This window comes from Octodon degus, unplaced genomic scaffold (assembly GCF_000260255.1).
Source record: "Octodon degus isolate 3935 unplaced genomic scaffold, OctDeg1.0 scaffold00440, whole genome shotgun sequence".
NCBI classification, from domain to species: Eukaryota; Metazoa; Chordata; class Mammalia; order Rodentia; family Octodontidae; genus Octodon; species Octodon degus.
Window position 1 is genome coordinate 97,068 of NW_004525016.1, and position 8,998 is coordinate 106,065.

The following is an 8,998-nucleotide window of genomic DNA, read 5'->3' on the forward strand; positions in this document are numbered from 1 at the left end:
AGAATGATTTGTTCTAATGGTGTTTGTAAATAGGAAATGGAGTCCGCATCTTGTACAGCAATTAACCACTAAGAAGAATATATGCAGTGTGTTAGTTATTGAAACTGTCCTACCGATTTGATTTGAAACTGTCTCATTGCTATCTGTTTATCAATAAAATTATGAAAAAAAATAATTTCATAGTATGCTCTGTCTTACAGAGTTTGACTATTAAGATTAGGATTCATGTCATTTCTATAAATTTCTATAAATAGAAATTTTGACTTGATGATATAGTTAATAGTCTGTTTTCCAGAATGAACAGTATGCATTCAGTTGAATATATATATTAATAAGGAATATTTTCATTGATATACTTTGTTAAAATTTCTAAGGCTTTCCTATAAAAATATTAAGGTCATAAAACTTCTCTGTGCTTTTCTAAAAGTTATTTTTGGGAGAAACTTTATTTATAAACATTCTTTTATTTTCCTCCAGCATGTACAGATAGAACTCAAAGAAAATTGAGCATAAATATATGTTTTTCTGACTTTTCTACAAGGTGTTCACAAGAGGGTAGCTTGTGAAACTAAGGCTGGTATGTGTATGGAAATAAGCCACCTGAATTCTGCCCTGGAGACTATGAAAACCATGCCACTGGGAGTAAAATTTTCATTTACTTCAAAGAAATTATATGAGAATTAGTAGTTGTTTATTCTATTATTGTTAGCATTGTACTCTTAAATATAAATTTCATTTTATTTTCAATAGTAAAAACAAAAAGCAAGAACAAATACAGAAACAAAGACAGAAATAGAGTAACATACAACAAGACATATGTTACAGATTTTCAAAACAAGAGTAGCTAATTAACAATGGTTGTATTTCTTTTTTATCACCAAATCTGTTGCATAGATTAACAGATATAGTTATGCAACATTTCTGCCCACTTGTGATATTTATTCCCCTTAAAGGAAAAAGATTTCTAATAAAGGACAGGGCTCCTAACCAGAATTCTAGAGAAATTATACAGTTTGGCTGGCTTAGCATCACTGATCAAATATCTAGCATCTTAAAATTCTGAAGCTCCTCATTCTTATGTACTGAGCCTGGATACCTAAAAATGTCCCCCTTCACAGTAAAAACTTGCTGGTATTATGTCAAAGAAATTCCTTTTAACCTCAATGAGAAATGACTGAGGGTCAGTGAGATATTTCAGTGGACTAAGCACCTGCTTAACTAAGCACAGAGACCGGAATTCGATCCTGGCACCATAGTGTCAGCCCCACAAAGACCATGTGTGCTGGCAAACACCTGTAATCTTAGCACTGGGAAGGCTGAAAACAGGAGGATTACTATAAGTCTGAGCTACATAGTGAGACCCTGTACCAAATGCATTAGAGAGAGAGAGAGAGAGAGAGAGAGAGAGAGAGAGAGAGAGAGACAGAGACAGAGACAGAGACAGGACTGGTCTCTCTCAAAACATAGGCTAACATTGATGTTGTGTTTATTCTAGGCCAAACTATGATCTCCTTCAATTCCATGACTAGTTTTTCTGTATATAAAATCATCTCACTTGATGTTCTTCTACACACTTCCCTACAACTGACCCAAATTAGAAATTAGAATGACTACTCAATATCAAGCTCAAAAGCATCTCTTTTTAATGGTGATTACTGAATTAATTCCAATGACTCCATAGTGACATGTTTAATCAAAATTAATGAATTCATCATGAGCACACTGACTTATTTGCATGATTAGAATGAAAAGGAGCACTCTGATCATTTTTTGCCTCTTTTAATCTTGAATTTTCTATTGAGGAGGATAGATTTAGTACCTCTTGAAACAAGATGTTTCTTTTCTTTGTATTGTGTGAATCAATCTGATTCTCTATGAATAGGCTTTACGCAGCTTTTCAATGGGTTTAAGAAGATATAATACAGGGGAGAGCCAGTTCCTATCTATTTGCTTTAGAAGAGTGTCCAAGGGAAGGTCTATATATAGTGTTCACAGAGCTTTCAGAGTACCTCAGTTATATCTTACAGTGATTCAAAATTATCTCTTTAAGAGTTCATTTCCTTTCCTCTTTTCTCTTCCCATTGAATCTGAATTTGCAAAAGAAAAAATAAACTGTCAAGTGCTTCATATTCTTTGTAAGTAATGAAATGGTAACATTAACTTTTCATCAAATATATTTGTTGGCAAGAGCAATTAAATAATTATATTACACACTTGTGTTATAAACCAGTTTTTATGCTCTTCATACCTTAGAACTCTTTTTCCTGATGCCAGAAACCTCTACCTTTCTTAAGTCAACAAGCTAATATCCTATACAAGTGAAAGGGAAAAGGAAAGTAATGTGAACATTTTGTTATTTGTTTTTTTACAGAGATGAGGAGGAAATAGAAGCTAAAGAGCAAATCTACAGGTTATGTTATTGCATGAGTTTTCTAATGCTACTGTAACAAATTATAAACTTGACATCTTAAAACAGCACAAATTTATTTTCTTAAACTTTGGCAGGTCAGAAGTCTCAAATGGCTTTCTCTGAGATAAAATCAACAGCTGCACTGGAACTGATGATAAAGAAATACTCCCCTGGCCTTTTCCAGCTTCGTGAAGGTAATGCCTTGCTCCCCTTGTGGTCTTCAGCCCACTGTTCAAAGCCAGTAATTTTGTGCTGAGTCCTCATCTCTCTGGCCTTCCACTTTGCTGCTTCCCTTTCTACCTTCCTCTTCTACTTTAAGGCATTTATGGTTGGATTTTACACACACTTAACACAGAAATCTCACCCCATCCCAAGATGCTCAATATAATCACTTCTGTAAAAGCCTTTTAGTATTTAAGGGAACTCATCCATAGTTCTGGGGCTTAGAGCACAGGCATTTTCAAATGGTTATTATTTTTTCTTACCACATATTCAGTCCAAAGCATATGAGATTGTGGCTTTCCAATAGAGAAACTGCATTTCAGTGTTTAATATAACCAGGAAGAAGTTCCCAGTGTAGGGACAGACAAAAAACAAGTTCCCAAAGAAGTCCAATGGAGAGACAGAGTTTTATATTTCCAGTCTTGGTTTCTGGGCCCATGCATTTAATTCCTTAAAGAATTTAATATTAATAATTTAAGATATTTCAACTTGCGAGAGTTTAGTGTCATAAATTGGGGGACGTCCTGGACTGCACCTAAGTGGTAGGTTTGAAATTCTGTATTTCTAGAGTTCTGCTGTTTTATTCAAGAATTCTGGAAGAGTTGCATGCTGTCACAGCAATGGATGCCATGGCTGTATGCCCAATGTACACTTTGTACAAGATATAAAAACACTGTTTTAATGTATTGATCTTGTGTTCAAGTATTGAACTCTCTAATTCTTTAAGTGGTACTGCCTGAGGTCTCACAGGAAAGAAAAGAAAATATCATTTTTTACCAAGGTAAATTCCTGCTCCTTGTAAGGCAGAAGGAAAACAATACAACCAATTTGTCACAAATAGCTTATCTTTGCAATGGATGGTTTCATAGGTGCCTCTGGCTCATAAGAAGGATGTTCAGCGAGGACCACCTCCACCTCCACCACCATTCAGTAGGTGGAGCTGTAACAAGTGAGAGTGTGTGGCCCTGGAATCAGGTACGGCTCTTGTGACTCTGACTACATAAACACAGTGCACAACACTAGGGTGGCCAATCACAGAAGCTGCATGAGGGGATTTGGCAAACATCTTTTCACTAATTTGATGTTGACTGCTTTCTCTATGGTGAGTGGGTTTTGAAGGAAATACACATTTCCTTTGCAGTACTGTAGGCTCATCTCACCGATACATCTCTACTCCAAACTTTTATCCAGGTTTACAGGCTCTTTCTCTACAGTTGATTAATAAGCCAAAATCTTCACTCTTGTTCATAACAAGTAACTTTCACTACTTTTCTTAAAGTGGATGATCAAAAATTGTCTAAGTATATATTCCTATTGAGAGGAAATACTAGAGCTCACTTTTCCTGATAGCGCTAAGTGGCTCTGTAATGCATTTTTTCTGCTTACTCCAGGGTATTGAGTCACTCTTCTCTGAAATCTTTCCATTTTCATCAGATGATGGCAATGTTTATTTCTCATAAATGTAATAAACATAGCTAAAGTGGAGAATGATATTTAAGTCTTAGTTATCTTCTTGTGTGACTTATAGGGTCTGACTGTTCATCTCTGATCTCAGATGTACCATTTCTACTTTCATAATGCATTGTCCTTTGGCACAAACTAACTTAGGATTTGTTGGATCTGAAAGAATCTCTCACACATCACAGTGTGAGAGAGGATTTGGCTTGCAGTTCATTTATCTCCCATAATAGAGGCCTTTATCTCTTCCAGCACCCAGTGGCACTGGATATTTTACATTTTAATAATATATAATTCCGTGAAACTAATAGCATGAGTTGGTTTCAGCACATTAGAAATATTCATTTTTGCTGTTTATATTAGTTACCCATAAATCCACACAAGAACTATTACATAAAACCCTAGTACGCAGTGTCTGTCAGGTTTTATAACCAAGGAATATGGATTGCTATGTAGCACTTTTTTCTAATCTGATCTCTATGAGGATAAAAAAATCTTCATATCACTCAGTAAATGAGACAGAACTCCATTTTTAAGTATACAATACACTTGGGGTGTGGAGATAGCTCAGTGGTCTAAGTGCCTGACTGGGAAGCACAAGGATCTGGGTTTGATCCCTGGTACTGCATGTCCTGACAGCCCTGGAATCCCTAGCACACCATTCCAGCCCAAGACCGAGCACAGTGATGCACCCCTGTAATCTCAGTGCTGGGAGGCTGAGACAGGAGGATCACTGAGTCTGAGTTGCATAGCAAGACCTTGTATCAAATAAATAAATAATAAATAAATAAATAAATAATTTTTTAAAAAAATATATAATATACTCTAAAATTCAGATACCATTAGATAGTATGTTAGTATGTGTTCATGGTTACATGAGGGATTAGAGAAACAATTTACCTATGATCTTACAGCAAAGCTTCTGCAGAAGACTTGGATCACTAAACACCAATATACACTAATTTGTTGCACCTTTGAATATGTGTTGAGGTAACTAGCTGTGTATTTGCTATTCACAAATATCAAGGACATGAAATTTTTGAGAAAACTGACCTACCTAGTTTCCTATGAAAAATTCAAGTGGGCTAAATACTCATAACTGAAATTGTGACAGAAGGCTGCAAAGTAAATAAAATCTAAGGCTGAGCTGCCAAACTCTACTGGATTTCTTCTATTCTTTTTTTCCAATATAAATGGCTTCTGAACTTCCCTACAGATATCAGTGGAAGCTAAAAATGCTATATCTAATGCTGTAATCATTTGTTTTCCAAGAGAACTGTTATTAAGTTTTCAGTAACCCATCATTCTCCTCCAGATCTGTCTTGGTTTTGAAGAGGACTGACTGACAAATACTGCATTCTCTTCCTTTATATCATTAAAAATGTGTTGGTCAGCTTTTCATCAGAGTGAAAGGAAATACTTGAGATCAAATCAGAGGTAGGAAAGATCTGTTTTGGCTAATGGTTTCTGAGATTGTAGGCCATGGTTTCTCGGCCCTGCTGCCTTTGGTTCTGTGGCAAACCAGTGCAGTAGTACACCAGTGCAGATAGCACTTGGCAGAGAGAACGCTTCCCTTCCGGAGAGTTGGGAATAAGAGTAGGGGTACTGGGGACTCACTATCCACTTCAAAGGCACACCCCCCCCGTGACCCAATTTCCTCCAACTTAGCCCCCCAAAGCATCTATACACACACACCCAGACCCTGGAAGGACACAGGCTGGTGACCATGCCTTTAGTATATTGGCTTTTGGAAAATATTGCAGATCCAAATGGTAACAATAGATGTCACTGATTTATCAGTTCTCTCCTATTAATACTTTTTTATATTGGCTCTCTTAGACAAAGGACTAAGGCAGTATTAGAATCTTTTACTTTGACTGTCTGACTAGAGAAATTAAAAAAACTCTGACTTCACAACTGAATAGAATAAAGTGAGATTTTTATGAACTACCAAGTACCTCCTTTCCTACTTGTCTTGGGCACTTCCTTGTCACTGAGATACAGTATCTGTGTCCATAATTGAAAGGATGTCAATTGTGGATTTTTGCTCATAATTACAGGCAATATTCAGCTGGACTATGCAGAATAGCACAGCAGAGGCACAGAGTGGAGGAAAATTTGCTCACCCCATTGCAGACTGGAAACAGAGAGAGAAAATAGGAGCCCTGGAGAGAGATAGTCTTTCAGCTCACACTCCAGTAAATCCCCTTGACCAGATACCAGCCCATAATACCAAACCAGCTATCATGGCCATAGTCCAATCTCTATCCAAAGCCCATTAGAATATGAGACCTTTGGAGGTACATTATTGGCATGAACTGCAGTATTCTGCCTGCACCCCCCAAAGAATCATGTATATTTCTTCATACAGAATACCATTTCATCCATCTCTAAGAGTTACCAAAGTCTTAACGTTCCAGTCCTGTTGAAAAATCCAAATCTAAAGTCTCCTGAGATTCAAGGAAAATTTTTAGCTCAGAGCCTCTATAAAAATAGTTAATGACTCCCAACATAAATGAATAAATATTCCCATTCCAAAAGGGAGGAATAGGGGGGTAAAACCAATGGCATCAAAGTGAGAACAAACCCATCAGGGCAATGCTAGATCATATAGCTCCATGTACAGCACCCAGAATAAGTTGTCACTGGCAGATGTAATCAGCAAAGGATTTGGTGCACCCCATTCCTACAGAATCACTTGTAGAGCTATTGGCCTCTTTGGGAGTAGCTTTGCTTATTAATGGGACTTTCCTCAGAAATCCATCTCTGTGGCTTCTCCAACTCCCTGAAGACTATATTGCATTTTCAGATTCATTTCCATAGCTTCACACACTGCCCTTTCAGGAGCATATTGCCTGGTCTTCCTCTGAAATTATGGTTAGATCTTCCCTGACCCCACAAACCTTGCCACATTCATACCACCATAACCTTATGCATGATGCCAAGCTCTGTCTTCAGCTTGAGTAGTGGCTGGATTCTCTTAGATAATGACTGTAAAGGTCTCTGAGGGTATGGTTTGCTTGTCATTGACAATGGAACTCCAGAGAAACAATTCCCTGAAACTCTCATCTCTAAGCAAAGTCTGTCATGTTTGTACCTCTTCTCTTGCAAAGGATGGTGTCCTGTGGATTCCTTAGGTGTTCTCAAGGGATCTCTTCTATCATTCTGAAATATTATACCTGAATTTTTAAAATCCTAATCTTTTCAGTATCTGTACATGTCTCAGCCAAAACTTACATACCACAAGCTTTTAGCTTCCAATTTTACAGCAGCTTCCATTCTTGGAGCAGCAAATTTTTTAAATGGAGTTTTTGTTCCTGTTCTCAGTATCAGGCTCACTAGAAAAGAAAATAGTGCTCATGCTATTTCCTGAACAGGGAGCTTTCCTCCACCAGAGCAATCAGTCTCTTGCTCTTCATTTAAGTCTAGCACTGTCTCAGGATATGAGTGCAATCTACATAATTTTCTGCAAGAGAATTATACAAAGTCTTGAGTACAAATGACAATGGAATTCTTGTCTCCAAAGGAAAATTCCTAAGCCTTGATTTTATATTCTGCATATCTTTCAGCATTCTGGTTTAGATCTCTGACCAAATTCTATCACCTTCAGCTTACAATAGGGCTTCTTTAACCAGCATGCCCAAATCATTGCAAGTTCATCCTGCCAATGTATTAAGCTTCTAGGACACCTGATCAGGAAAATCACAGCAACGATGCAACTTCCCTGGTACCAAAATCTATCTTAGTCACTTTTCTCTTTAGTGAAACACAATACCAAGTGCCTGCAACTCAAAGAACAAAAGGTTTATTTGAACTCAGGGTTGCAGTCTGTGATTGACCTGCTTCAGGGAAGAATCAACCTTGCAAAGGGACATTGTGGAGAAGCTACTTACATGATAAGATCCAGGAAACACAGAGAAGGAAGGAGCCAGGAAGGAGATAGTCCTGCCCCAGGCCACCCACCCCTAGCCTGCCTCTTCCAGCTGTGCCCCACCTCCTAACAGCATGTCAGCTCTGTTGTCCCTCTAATGACTTTCCCCCAAACACCACCTATGAGTGCAAGGGGTCCTTGATGAGCATTCTTGGAGTTAAATATCACACTACTACGCAGCCTGTGCTGGAAAAATAGCAAGTTAGTAAGCTTATTGTGGTAGGAAGTGTACAAAGGGGCAGACTGCGCAGAGTCCATTCACATGTTCCCTGTAAGTCCCTACCCTAACACAGAGGATGTGATTCTGCTTTGATTGTCAGATAACAAAATAATCCAAACAACATTCTTCAGAATGTTGCTGTCTCTTTGTCACTGTGTATGATTTATTAAGTAAATAGCTGTATGTTGGAGACCTAGGAGTGAATGTACAGACTTGCAAGAGAATTGTTGGATTCTTCCCTCTGAGGACTTGCATTCTTGCAAGTTGATAGCTTTTCACTCTGAAAGCCAGCTCAGGCTCAAAAAGAACAACAGACTGTGACATTTGGGGGAAATTGCTCTCATTTTCCTAATTATTCATTACTCTTTTGTTTCTTCTGTTTTTCCAGATTAAGAACAACCCTTCCTGATTGCCTATTTTGCCTCTCTGGATACCATTTTAAAAATATACATAGGTCTGTGAGAGTCAAATTCACTATTCTTTCCCATTACCTCCATTTTCTGTGATCCTTAAGTGCTCCCACCACCTCTATGATTTCTGGATTCCCTCATCAGCAGAGCTATTGAGCATCTTGGTCCGTCAAAATACTTCCTGCCATCACTACTGGCTAGGATAGAACAGCTGCCCACTGGAACTCTGTTGTGGTTGCTCCCTCTCAGAAATAAGCTTCTCAAACTTTTTCCCTGACTTCATGTAACCTACTGTCAAGGTTCTCCAGAGAAACAGAGGCAGTAGGAAGTTTATTATAATTGTGCTC